General features: G+C 49.8%; 1 protein-coding gene and 1 pseudogene across 1 annotated transcript in view; one reads left to right on the forward strand and one right to left on the reverse strand.

Annotated features, from left to right (window-relative positions):
• TSPAN18 (tetraspanin 18) overlaps positions 1-13,732 on the forward strand; it is a 174,841-nt gene that overhangs the window by 50,611 nt on the left and 110,498 nt on the right. The window lies entirely within an intron of this gene.
• LOC112476702 lies at positions 2,763-2,878 on the reverse strand (annotated as a pseudogene).

Consider the following 13,732-nt stretch of genomic DNA (forward strand, 5'->3'; position numbering starts at 1 on the left):
CTTTCCCCGGGAGCTGCCTTCACATACGTAGGCTGTTCCTCTAGGACATGTTTCCTGGCTGTTCACACTACTTCTCCTTGCCCCTCAGTGTGGCTGCATGAGGGGAGCTCTGTAGTGGGGGCTTGGGTGGGAAGGATGGGTCAGGACACAGTCTGCATTGTTTGCTTGTGGGGAGAGATTGAGGTACAATTTAGAACCCCATCCTCTGAGTCAGGATCAAAGTACAAACTTTTGAAGGACAAATCGGTGCTGGCACTGATCAGCCAGAGTGGACACTTCATAGTGCTGGGTCCTAGAGGCCCCTGCTGGCCAGACGGCCCCCTTTAGCTTTTGATTATGGGAAGGGGCTGGGGAGGCTGTGGCCAGAGCAACCACTACTTATCAGCCAGTGCCAACCATCGCAGGGCAGGACTTTGTTCTGGTGTGTATAGTGGGCTCTTGGCCCTACTGTGTCGGCCTTCTGTTCCTAGTTCATGGACTTGCTTCTACCCCATTTTCTCTAAAACCTTTTTTATTCTTATCTTGACGACAATCATGTCAACTCATTACCTTTCCAGCAAGACCACAGGTTATAAGAATGTGTTCAGGCGTTAATGGCGCCAGCTCTCTGCCCCTCAGACCTATTGAATCCTTTACCATAAGCTCTCCGGGGACCTTGTGCAATCACTTCTCCTTTATCTTTGTCCACTATCTGTCTGTCTCAGGACAGCAGACTCCGTGAAGGGGGCTGCCACTTCTGCCACATCTGCTGTCATGTCCCTAACGCTTAGGGCTGTGCCCGGCCCACAGGAATGGCTCAGTGAATACTTGACCATTTGGTGAGAGTTAATGAAGAACCGCCAGCCAGATATACAGCCCAAGCCCACGCTCCCGTTTTCCAAGCTGGGAAACCAATACTTCATGAACTTCAATGGCTCGTTCAGTGTCTCACAGCTGGTAAGAGGCAGCATCGTGAACGAGTGGCAGATCTTTTGATTTCCAGCATTTTCTGCCCTAGAACGGCTGCACTCCTTACTTCTAAGTATAAACCAAATAATGTGAGTGGCGAATGCTATAAAATGTGGAGCGCTATATAAATACAAGGTATCGTTAAAAATATCTATGGTGATTTTAATCATCCCTAACCACGGTAATGAAACAAAGTGTTATTCTAAATACAGGCCAGGCTAGTGCTAAATTCCAGATGTTTCCTAGGGGCTTGATAAATTTTGCATCATGAACGCTTCTGTTAAACATGAATGAGCTGTAAAAGGCTATTTATAAAATAAATGTAGGGATCGAATTTTAACAATACATTGAGCACATGAGTATCTACGGCCCAGGAATACCAAAGTTCCCGTGTGCCCTGCCTGAGCCCGTCGCTTCCCGTCCTAGATTTTCCATTTATCCTCCTCGTGCTTTTTTTTAATGGGTTTTCCACATCCGTTACTTTAATATTTCCTTTTATATATTAATTCAGCAAGAGCTTGCAGAGCTTTACTGCCACGGGTAGAGTTACAGAGCTCCCTGTCCCACCCCTGCAGCCCTACAGTTATTACAAGGAAAGAAAGATAGGTGATTTTGTTTTCTTCTGACAAAAAAAAAAAAATCTCCTGGTGGTTTGTGCACCCCGCCCCCAACCATCCCCCGAAGCTAGTTTTTCCCCATCAAATGCCTCGTTTGTGTTTTGGGCCCCACTGCAGCCCACAGTGAGTTTTTCCACAAAGTATTTGTGGCTTTGGCAGGGTGGTTGATATCATTAATAGTGTTCCCTTTGTCTGGAGGTTTTATCCGCCCCCGCCCATTTCAGTCTCTATGCATCGGAGTGTTGACCTACCTGGCAGAGCAGAACTTTGCTCCTGGGGCCTCTCGCTCTTGCTGCTTGCTCAGTGGTGGTGCCAGGGCAGCTGCAGTGCTAGGGTGGCCGTGGTCAGAGGGCAAGGGTGGCAGGCAGAGGACTTGTGGCAGAGAGTTAGGAACACTGGCTATTTAATATCTGCGTGACCTCGGGCAAGTCACTTAACTCCTGGGTGCAGTAGTGCCCACTGACCACTGACGGGGCTGCTTTGAGATTAGGAGGGTCCTGTCTAGTTAGCTGTTTTCATCAGATGAGACGAGGGCACCAATGGATGCCACCCGCAGGCCTTCACTGTGTTTGATGGTTTGGTGTTTTCAGACCTGTGCACACCCACCATGCCTATGTGTTACGTCCCTATGTGACAGGTAAGCAGACTGAGGCTCTGAGAGGATGGGATTGGCTTGTGGTCCCCCACTGCTAAGTGGCAGAGCAGAGCTGGAGCCTCCTCGTGGTTCTGTGGGCTGCTCACCCCAGCCCTCTTCATGGCGTGGGGCTAGGCGAGCTTTGGGGACTGGGGTGGTGGGATAGTCTGGCAGGGAGAGAGGGTCTGTGGTTCTGTGCTTTGAGACCTGGGATTGGGTAGGCTCAGAGTGAAATTTGGTGATGTCCTCAGAGTCTCTTCCTGCCAATTTTGTGGCATCTGTTACTTCTGGGGACAATAGTTAGGGCCGTCCTCCTCTTGGCCCCCCTGGTGGGTGGAAGTTGCACAGAGATATGGGATGCTGTCAGGGCCGTAGCCACTTCCTCATTACCTACGCTTGGATTGTCATCGTATATTTTCAACCCTTCCCATTTCCCTCCATCACCATTTGGGGCAATCTTAGGACCACAAACCATTAATTAATTAATTAATTATTATTTCAATCTTAGGACCACAAACCATTAATTAATTAATAATAATAATAATAATTATTATTATTATTAGTGCCTACAGCACCTGGTCTTCCTAGGTGGTCTCCCATCCAAGTACTAACCAGGCCCGACCCTGCTTAGCTTCTGAGATCAGACATCGAGCTCGTTCAAGGTGGCAAGCCCGTAGACCATGGACCGTGGCTCCAGTGAGGCGCACGCCCAGTACCTTCTGCGTGTAAAGCAGACGTGCTCACCGCTACACTATGGAGCCGCGTCTGCAAACCATTTTCATTATTAGCCAGAACAGGACCTGTTTAGGAAGGTGTACACACTGCTTATGAGGGGCCTGACAAAAACAGAGTGGATTCTAAAGCTAAACACATTGTTTGGTACAAAAAGTTCAACTTTTGAAAAGTAAGGATGTAAGCAACCATTTTCGAGTGTTTCCTGGGTGTCAAGCTAACATTACCTGCACTGACTCACTTAATCCTCCCATGAGGATTAATCCTCACCCCTATGACGTACATCCTATCATTACCTGCACTGACTCACTTAATCCTCACCCCTATGACGTACGTACGTCCTATCAGGGTTCCCATTTTACAGAAGAGGAAATTCGCTCTCACGAAGTTAGTGAGGAAGCAGTTGGCATTAAAAGCCATCCTTGTTGGATTCTAGAACCTGGAGTTACTTCCCCTTCCCCACTTATAATTTGCATCTTTCCATGGGTGGTGTAGACCTGATGAAATTCACACAGGGGGCCCTGTGGCAGTTCTATCCATGTAGCTGGCTGCTAGAGGTTGGCTCACTCTTTTAGCACAGGAAGGCAGAGTGCGGGAGGCAGCGGGCTCTAGAGGGGAGGAGCCAGACTGCCTGGCTTTCTTAGCTTCTTGGTGCCTCAGTTTCCTCGTCTGCACAATGGAAATAATAATCTGATCTCTTCGGGTTTTGTGAGGGTTAAAGGATATAAAATGTACAGCACCTGGCCATGTCTAAAGCAAAGATATTAGCAGGTGTGAATATCATCTCTGTCCTGACAAAATCCAGAGATCAGGCTAACCCATCCTCCAGGAAGTTTGGGATGCTTTTGAGCTGATCAGTAATCTCCTGTTCTTTGCTGAGGCTACTTTCCGGAGCTCTCAGAAATCTCCCAGTCTCATCTAACTCACTGTTCCCAGGCTGTGTGTCTGCCTTAAAGCCCCTCACTACAACACAGGACAAGCAGTCACACCGTGGACCAACTAGATGCCTAGCTCAGGCTAGGGTCCATTTCACCCACTTTCTCTGGCAGAGCAGATATCATTACCCCCATTTTGCTGATGAAGAAAAGGTCAAGAAGCAAGAGTATAGAAATAGGGGCTGGCTGAGTATACCTTTTATACGCCTTTTCTTCTATGTGTTATGCAGGGGCCCAGACACCCTCTGTAAGCAGTTGGCAGGCTGATGAGGCTCTCGCAGAGCTAGGGAGCCACAGAACAGCCCATGTCCCAGGACCCATGTCCCAGGAGCAGCCCATGTCCCAGGACCCATGTCCCAGGAGCAGCCCATGTCCCAGGACTTTAGCTCCCCAGAGGGCAGTGATTATTAGCAGCATGTCTGCCACAGTCTCATCAGCTCTTGCAACAGCGCTGTTCCTTGGAACTTTCTGGGAGGATAGAAATATGCTATGTGTGTGCCGTCTCATATGAAAGCCACTTGCCACACTGAACACTTGAAGCGTGACTAGTGCGATGGAAGGACTGGCATTTTAGTTTTTAAAAAAAATTTTTATGGATTTACATAGCCACAGATAGCTCGTGGCTGCCATATTAGAGAGTGCAGGTTGGAGGAGGGACATCCTGCAAAGAGACATGTTTTACGAGACTTGGTGGCACCTCTTCTCTGTGCCTTTGTTTCTCTTGTACCTGGAAGAGGTGGCCAGGATTAAGGAGGTCGTGTGTCCAAGGTGATTTTGCACTAATTCCTTGCCCACCACTGCAGGCAGAGGGGAGGGCTGAGAAATCCATGCATTTGGCTACCTTTGCCTTTCTGCAAATCAGGCTACGCAGGGTGCCTGGGTACAGCATGTGGAGCGAACCACAAGGAGCCACAGTCACGTTGGTGGAGGGCCTTTCTCCCCAGCTTCCTGTTAAAGCCACGCGTGGCTTCCAGAGAGGGCTGGGAATGGCAAAGGAAGAAAGATGTGCCGATTTTCCCTGTGCAGCAACCTTTAGTAACACCCTCATGTCAGTCACTGGATTTCATTCATCCAGGGAGAAGAGCGTGCATGAATTCATCAATGAATTCTTTTCACAGTTTACGAATGTTTACATGAGGCAGAGCTGGATCATCAGAGAAGCTGAGATTCTCACTTCCCAACAGAATAAGTCACGGGCGGGGGAATTAAGCAACCAGCCGATGTCAAACCTTGTAGGGCTCTTCCCATCTTTAGCCAGCATCGGGATTAAATTGTCTAATTTGGAGCTTTCAGAAGGAAAATAGCTCTATTGGCTTTTGTGTCTGCTAAGGAAAAAGCTTTCCATGATTTATCTGTTCCTTTGCGAACTTGCTATGTGGCCTAAGACAAGTTATTTAACCTCTCTGAGCCTCAGTCTCCTCATCTGACAAAGATGGGCAGTGATACCTTGAAAAAGGCTTGCAGGAATTCGGTGAGACAAAAAAAAAAAAAAAAAAAAAAAGGGACTGGCCTTGGCAAATAGCAAAGCTCTGTTGGCCCTTGAGAGTGGCTGCGATATGGCGGGGGGAGGCGTCTCTCGATGATCCAAGACTAGAGATGCTGATCCAAGAGCAAGCCAGGGGTGAATTGTGTGCCATAAACCCAGAATTATGGTATTCGTGGAATGAAAAAAAAAAATACCTCAGATCAGTAGGAAATGAGTCTTTATTTTCATAGTCTGTCAGCAAAACTCCAAAAGCACTGGAAAAAGAAAGACAATACTAGTTCATGTTCAAAGGTAGCCTCCCAGTCCTCATCAGCGTAGGACTGTGCATGGAGCCGAAAGACCCCTTTGAGGGCCCTCGCCCCATGCCAGTGCCCCTTTTTGCGTGTTTTGGGGGACCTGAGGGATGCTGGCTGGTATATACTGGGGAGCAGTGTCTCTTGGAGTTTCCTGAGATGTCAGATGGATATCCATTATGACAGTGTCTTTATCTTGTCCCTAAGTCTAAAACTTCTGACATCATGGATTCACAGCCCTTGGTCAGTCACCCGGGCAGCAGCTTTACTGCTGGACTCTCAGGGGCTAGGAAGGCATCTGGTTGCTATGTGTGTGTGTGTATGTGTTTGTGTGTGTGTGTGTGTGTGTGTGCGCGCGCGTGTGTGGGCATGTGCGTGCTTGCTCTGAGCTACAGGAAGACAGAAAAGAAGGTGTGATATCTCAGATCTAAGGAAACCGGGAACCTGGTCAAGTAAAGCAAGATAACTCAAAAGGGGCACATCGAGGTTTAGAGTCCTACATTACCCCTCTGAGCCTCCGCATCCTCATCTGTAAAGTGGTACTGCTCATAGCTAGATGATGGGGATAGAGAACAGGTCAGTACAGGGCCAAGTGCATAATGGGTGCCAAAAAGAAAAAAACGGTGTCTGGAACAGGATAACCTGGCGATGGTCCTAAAGTCAGTTTCCTATGGTGGTCCCTTTAGGAAATGGCATTTCTGTGGTCTGAGGTGGGAGTTTTCCGTCTGCTTGGGCCCTTCCTTCTCCTGGGGACATCTAGTGTAGAGTCTCTCCTGAGGCCCTTCTCCAGGCTCTCAGAAAACGAAGGCCCCGTCCCCATCGGAAGGCACTCCGCCCTCTGCAGTCCCAAGCCAGGCGTGAGTGGCGGCCTTCTGAATGACTCCATTCTCCGTGAGCTTTGGGAAACTGGGTCTGGGGTGGCTTTCTCCCTTCCTCTGTCTCTCCTTTTACCGCTGAACCATTCGACAGGGATGGTAGTCGGCACCAGTGGAGAAGAACCCTGGGCTTGGCCCTCTGCAGGGTCAAGGGTGTGAGCAATGGGACCAACCTCATTTGTCCCCTGCTCCTCCCACCTTTGTGGGGAAAGCGGAGGTATGCCTGAAATGTATCCGTAATAATTTCCATTCAAACTTTTGAACTAATTGGCTTTTATGTTTAATTAATAATGGACCTGTTGAGTCCCCTGAGGAGTATGGAGCACTTCCATCTGGACCCCCAGTGTGGGGAGGCTGGAAGCCCTGGCAGTAATTAAGGGGCCGGTGGAGGCATCTTCTCATTCTGAATAATTGCTCGTACTGCCACCAGCCCCAACTCATCGTGGACACCAACAGGTGCTCAGAAGCGGCCTAGTTCCTCCCTTCTTCTGTGGACCATCTCCTCTTCCTGGTCCCCACTGCATTCTCAGTCACAGGGGAGCCAGTCACCAAAGTCTGGGTGTCTGCTCTGGAAAGAGGGCACTGGGAACAGTGTGCAGGGTGTAGTGATGCTGGAGAAGTTTCAAGGTCAAGGCTAGATAGCAGCTTTGGAGCTCAGAGAGCCCTTGGTTCTCAGCTGCACAGCTTGGGCAAGTCATTTAGCCTAGCGAACTTCAGTTTGTAATAGCACCTACATGAAAAGACTGTTTGTCGGCTGCCAACGAGGGGGCAGGCATTTTATTCATTCATTCTAAATATTTGTCAAGCATGCACAGTGTGCTGCAGACACCGTTTTGGGTACTGGGGTTATAGCAGTAGACAAAGTTTTCTCTCTTGTAGATCTTACACTCTAGTGGGAGAGACAGACAACTAAATAAATAGTCAGTCTGAAGGGATTTACATGTTATATAATATACTTAATTATATTATATAACTTAATCGTATGCATATAATTAAATATGCATTTATTATTGGCTCATATATTTTATATAAATAACTATATGTTTAAGGTAGCAAGAAATTCAATGAGCGGCGATGGGGGAAGCCGATAGGGAGATCAGAGGGACCTCTCAGCTTGACATTTAAGCCCAGACCTGAGGAAGTGAGGGACGAAGCCGCAGTGTCTGTCAGACAGCGGAAGACAGAGGGAATCAGTGGCTTGGGGCAGTGATAGGCTGGTGACCCCCAGGACTGAAGCAGAGTGATGGGGGGCCCGTGGAGGTAGGAGGGAAGCAGTCAGGGGTCCTCATGGAAGGCCTCGCAGGCCTCCTGAAGACTAGGGTTTCCTTTGCAGATAGCTTGGCACAGAGTAGGTGCTTCCAAAGTGCTTTCATCCACTCATTCAGTGTTCATTAGCACTTCCTCCGTGACTAATCCTGGGCGGGGTGTAAGGAGGCAGAGATGAAGGCCTGGTGCCTGCCCTGGGGGGCTCACAGCAGGCTCCAGGACAGCAAGTTCATTCTCTTTATGCTGGGGCTTTGGTGGAGCTGTGGGGGGGGCGACGTAGAAACAATGAGATCCCTGTGCCCCACTGAACCCCTTCAGTGCTGCCTGAGACCAGGGAAGGCTTCTCAGACAAGGAGATGCCTCAGCTAGCTCTGGAAGGGTGAGCGGACCTCTGCCTAGGAAGCAGCTGGGGGAGGGAGGCGCTGAGCAGAGTGCACAGACAAAAGTCACGTGTCAAGGCCCAGAGGTGCAAGAGAGTATGGCCTAGAGAAAGGGCTGTCTTTCAGTGTGGCTGGAAGTCCATGGCTTGTAAGGGGGGTGGGGAAATCATGAGAGCCAAGGCCGGGTATGGGAACTGCTCTAGCACATCCTACTGTGTGACCTGAGGTCAGGCTGTCCTAGGAGCCAACTCTGAGAGGAGGATTCCTGTGCAGTGATTTGTTAAGGACCTGCTCCCAGGGGATCAGCTGAGGGGGTGGGGAGACGGAGGAAAGGGGATCCCAGGCACAGTCCAGCAGAAGGTGGCTTCAACTCGACTCCTCAAAGGAGCTCAGAAATTGTCTTCAGTTGAGACTTCCCTATACCCACACCTGTCAGGCATTGGCTCAGGGCCACCTGGTGGGAAAGCGGGTGGCTTAGAGTGCTTCCGACTCTGCTGGGGGGAAGCTAAGGTGACCCAGGACCCAGGGGTTTCTTGGGATATGAGACTTCAAGTACTAAAGCCAGGATGATAGGTTGCCAAGAGCACCAACAGTGTTCACCACAAATTCACTTGCTTGAGCCTCAGTTTCCTCTTCTGTAAAACGAGGATCGTAATAGTGCCAACTTTGTAGAGACGCTGATGGATTCATCACAACGAACCCAAGCAGAGCCATTGCCTAGCCTCAAAACCACTTGAAGAATGTTCGTTCTCTGAGCCTCCCTATCGCTGGCCGGTACCAGGTGACCCTGGAAGGATGAGAACTGACATTTCCAAAACCCGTTCTTTGCCGTCCATCACACGCCCCGCCTACCTACCTCCTCTTCAACCCTTTGACAACTGCCCATGGGCTGAGGCCCTGAAGAGGAGGAGGCTGTGTCTTTAAGTGTTCCGAACAGCACTGAAATGTTATGACAGTGCATCTCACAAGGGATGCAGTTTCCACGGCAACCCTACACTAAGATAAGCAAGCCGCCTATATTTTTTTCTGAAAGGTTCAGGAACAGGGAGGGGGGAATTAGGCGATCTATCAGCGGGTGGGACTTGAAAGTAAGAGCCACATCCATTAATCCTTGAGCTCTAATTGCGTTATCCTGGAATGAACGTGGACCATTAGAGGAGGGAGAAGCAGGGCCCCTTCCCCCTGCACCCCATCTTCTGGACACAGGGCAACAGGAAGAAAGAGAAAGAGCCACAGTCAAGTTTTGTTTGAGAAATTGCAGCCCTCTAGACTCCACCAGTTCTGCCCACACCGAGTGTTTCCTAGTACCCAGGGAGTTAAACCCAAGCAGCCGAGAGCTTCGAGTGTGTGTGTGTGTGTGTGTGTGTGTGTGTGTGTGTAGAGTTCAAGCTGGTACTTAGTATTAAAGACTCAGGCTTTGCACTCAGACAGACACAGGTTCAAATTCTGGCTCTTCCGGTAGCTGGGGTATCGGACAAGCTGTTAACCTTTTGGAGCCTCAGTTCCTTCATCTGTAGAATGAGTCAATAAGGATAATACTTGTGTCATGGGGTAGGCGTGAGGATCGAATGAGAGAATAAATATATGTAACAATGCTCAGCACAGTGCCTGGCACATAGGAGGTGCTTAATAAATGCTAGTTATTAACATTTATTATTAATAACTGAATCAATGGGGGGAAATGGTGCCACTGTGGTTGATGCATGAATAAGAGGTCATAACTGGCTTTGGGGAGAAACTGGCATTATCCAAGCCCACACACTCAGGAGCGGCTGCCATATCTGCCATTGGAACCCTCCCAGGGTCTTCCCATCACACGTCAAGTCAGATTCAAACTCCTCACCGTGGGCCAGCTCCTGCCAACCTCATCTTCACTACCTCCCCTCCCTCACTCTACTGAGCCATACTGGCCTTCACGCTGGCCCAGTTCCTGGCCTCGCACCAGCTGCTTCTCTGTTGGGACCACGCTTTCCTCATTGGCCAGCTTCATTGAGAAGTATTTGACAATATCCAGTGGATGCTGCTGCCCAGCCCTGTAGTCCTAATGGCATCATATGATGTGTAGGATGCTTCCCTGGAGCCATTCTGCCTGAGTTCAAATCCAGTGTCCCACTGCTTACCCTAGTAAACGTGGGCCTGATGATTTCTCTGAACCTCGGTGTCCTCATCTGTAAAATGGGCACAGTGATTGTCCTGCCCCCACTCATCCATTCAATCTGCCAAACAGTAGGACAATGGTGCAGCAGCAGACCAGGTAGGAGGCTGCTGCAATAGCCCCAGCGGGCTATGGTTGTGGCCACCTGTGGCACACAGGTGTGAAGATTAGGCATGCGACCAAACTTCCAGTAGGTTTACATAGAGTAACTGCCTCCCCTTGCTCCTGCTGCTTCTGGTTGTCTAGGTCCCTGGGGCCTGAGACCCCACTTCTTGCCATAGGATCAGGGATAAGGGGTTCTGTCTAGAACCCCTGGAGGAATCAGTCTTTACCTCTTGGGATCTGATTAGTTCCCAGGTGGTTTGGGGCATAAGGATGTGTAGCTGTGGGATGTACCTAATTTTTTAGTGGAGACACATGGGGCCACCTCCATGCTACACTGCAGACTTGCTCCAGGGGCCTTCTGTGACTCCGGAGTGATCTGGGACAAGCCCTTGCTCTCAGGCCTGCTGAATGTAGAGCCGTAGTCTGCAGACACGACCTGTTACCTGTCCTGCCCACCCCAAACCACAAGGCTGTGCCACAGCAGCGTATGCACCTGCGAGACTTGGTGCGTACCCCCAGCCCCCTCAGACCCGCCTCTCTCCCTTTCTCTTTGCAGCTGCATCTCACTGCTTTGTCTCAGTGTCCTTTGCCGCGGTCATCCGCTTTTACGGAAGAGCCAACTGAGAGCTCCCAGGACGGCGAGGAGGAGGAGCACACGGAGGCTCCCGGTTCTTTGCTAATTTATTTTGACAACTGTAATGCCATTTTAATTATTTATGCTCGTGCTTCAGAGTTCATTGGCACATGACCCAGCGGTGCATGTTTCCTGCAGGGGAGGAGGCATGGAATAAGAGACTTGTTTTTAGCTTTTATCGCTTTTTGCCGATTCGTGGGAAACGGCCGTCAGGATCCTCTGTCCCCTCCCCCACACCATGGGTTCCTGCACCGCTGAAGCAGTATTTTATTTTCACACCACAGAGATAGAAAACAAGAACCCAGCATCCAGAGTCATGTGGGTGGGCTGAGCTGCTGTCCCTGTTTCAAGCTGGGTCTCTTCTTGGATTTTATCGATAGCCCTCTCTGGGGTGTGGCCTGCTCACCATGCCCACACTGGAACCTGGAATGTCCGGGTGGGCAGAATGCTGGTGATGACTCGTCTCCCCCTCGTTGTGTGTATGAGAGAAATAATGACCAGAGAGGGGCAGGGATATCCTCAGTCACACAGCAACAAGCAAATCGCAGACCTACTGACCCCAAGACAGGGCGAGCACACTCACCCCTCCTCTGTGGGCCCCCTGCACTCCTGCCCAGCTGCCAAATTAAAGCAACAGCAGGGCATTTGTTAACATGCATGTATTCCTAGGCCTCAGCCTCAATCTACAAGGGCTTTCTCAAGCCAACGGTCACTCTTGAGACACCGGCTTAGAGGGTGTCCTCAGGTCCATGGCTGGTGGGCTTCTTATGAGGTAGGTAGCATCCTCATCCCATTACAGGTGTCACCGGACCTGAAATTCTACCACTGGAGGGTCTTTCTTTGGGGGTGAGCATTGCCTTCGGTATTCTTTCCAATGTGGATATCCCTGGGAGGAGTTGCTCATTAAGGCCACGAGGAAGTCCCTAATAATGACCCCTCACGTCCGCCAAGCACATTGTGCTGTCCGCTCATCACATTTCTCACAACTTCCCAGGAAGGCAGACAGAGTAAGGCTCACTCTGCCCATTTCACAGAGCCTCCAAGAAGCCGACTCCTCTGAAAGCACATGGCCAGCGAGTTCACAAACCAGACTCTAGATATTTGGGCCCCCACTGCACCCTGAGGGGGTTCAGGGCTCAGGGCTGAGAGAGGTAAGAAAAGGTTCCCCATTTTGGCAGCTTGGAAGGTCCATTCATTCATTCATTTATTCATTCATTTATTGATTCATTCATTCCTCACAGCGTCTGTTGGTGATCTACTATTTTACAGACTGGCTGTGTGACTTTAGCTACCTCTCAAGGTTGACGTGAAGCATTTTAAAGTTACCGCCTATGTGGAAAAGTGCCTAGCACAGTGCTTGGCACAGTACATGGTCTCATCTACAATTTTCCAAGTGGAACAGACTCCTGGCTATTTGCTCAGGATCCAGAGCCCAGGTCCTTGTCATCAGTCACAAGACTGATGATGTGCAGGAATATTTTCCCAGTTGAACCTGGACCAGGGACCATTCTTTGTAATACCACAAGCCAGTGACTGTCCCCACCACTCTCCACTGAGAAATCTCCTTCACTCATCCTTTCAGCAAATACTTTTGGAACACCTGCTATGGATAGGCATCATTCCAAACACTGAGACTAGAACAGTGCATAAGAAAACACTCCCGCCCTCATGGAGTCTCTTACCTTCCAGTGCAAGGAGAGAGAAAAGGAACAAGAAAACAAACTGAATACAAAACTTTCAAATGGATATAGCGCTGTGATGGGAACAGGAAGGGAAATATGGTAGCAGCTGGTTGGGATGGAAGGAGCTTCTTTAGATGGGGTGGTCAGGCAAGGCCTTCCTGGGGAGGTGGACAGTTAGGCAGACTCCTGATGTGTGTGTGAAACTCCAGGGCAAGAGCACTGCAGGCGGTGGGACCAGCATGTGCAAAGGCCCCGGGGGCGAGATCTGAAAGGAATCCATCATGGCTGGAGGAGAGTGAGTGGCAAGGTGAATCGTGAGCAAGTCGGTGGGCGAGGTAGGATCGTGGGGGGCGGCTCTAGAAGACAGAGCAAAGAATGTGGTTTTGGTTTCGTGTGAGAGGAAGCAGTTAGACAGTTTTAAGCAGGAGAGTGGCGTCATCTGATTGTATTTAGCTCTGCGGAAAGGACTGGTGGGCGAGAGTGGAAGCAGGAGGTCAAGTGAGGAGGCACCTGCAGCATCCAGGTCAGAGATGATGGGGCCTGCAGTCAGTGCAGTAGTAGTTAGAAATGGCGAGCAGTGGTTGAATGTGGGACATATCTTGGGGTAGAGCTGGTAGGACTTGCTGATGAATGTGAGGGATGATGGACAAGAGAGATAGAGAGTGACTAATAGATTTTGGGCCTGAACATCTGGGAGAAGTGTCTTTCCACTAATGAAAATGGGGGAGGGGCAGACACACCTGCAGTGTCTGTCTCCTCGATGAGACTGAAAGATTCTTAAGGACTGTTTCTGTGCGGATTCATCATTTTATCACCCTTGTGCCTCGTGCAGGGCCTGACAGGATGAGGTTCTCAGGAATGGTTTGCAGGATGCATATGTACGTGAGGGAGGAGAAAGAGCTCGGGAAGAGATGAAAGTATGAATAAATGGAAGGAGGAATAAAGAATATTCCCATATTTAAGATGGAGCAGCATCCAGCTTTTCCCTAC

Source organism: Pteropus alecto, unplaced genomic scaffold, assembly GCF_000325575.1.
Source record: "Pteropus alecto unplaced genomic scaffold, ASM32557v1 scaffold71, whole genome shotgun sequence".
Taxonomy (NCBI): Eukaryota; Metazoa; Chordata; class Mammalia; order Chiroptera; family Pteropodidae; genus Pteropus; species Pteropus alecto.